The sequence below is a fragment of the Protobothrops mucrosquamatus genome, unplaced genomic scaffold, assembly GCF_001527695.2.
Source record: "Protobothrops mucrosquamatus isolate PMUCROS unplaced genomic scaffold, P.Mucros_1.0 scaffold_177, whole genome shotgun sequence".
NCBI classification, from domain to species: Eukaryota; Metazoa; Chordata; class Lepidosauria; order Squamata; family Viperidae; genus Protobothrops; species Protobothrops mucrosquamatus.
The window spans coordinates 1,305,002-1,305,290 of NW_015386253.1; positions in this window are offsets into that span (position 1 = coordinate 1,305,002).

Here is a 289-nt window from a genome sequence, read left to right on the forward strand (position 1 = left end):
CCGTCTCCTAGGCTTGAGAAGTCAGATCTCTGTTGATCGCTATACCTACCACCTATGGAGTTTTCCAACCCCTCTGAACCCATCTCCGTGTTTCCTGACGGAGTGTGATTTTCCTGGCTCCTTCCTGTAGTGTTAGGGTCTAGGGATGCCTCCCTGTTAGCCCTTATGCATGGGGACATCCTTCTATGAGCCATTTCAGGACACAACACACAGGAATTCAGCAGCAATTCTTTCTTTTTCTCTAGAGGCTTTCTCTCTATGTTCTTGTATGTAGCAGCTACTTTGAAAT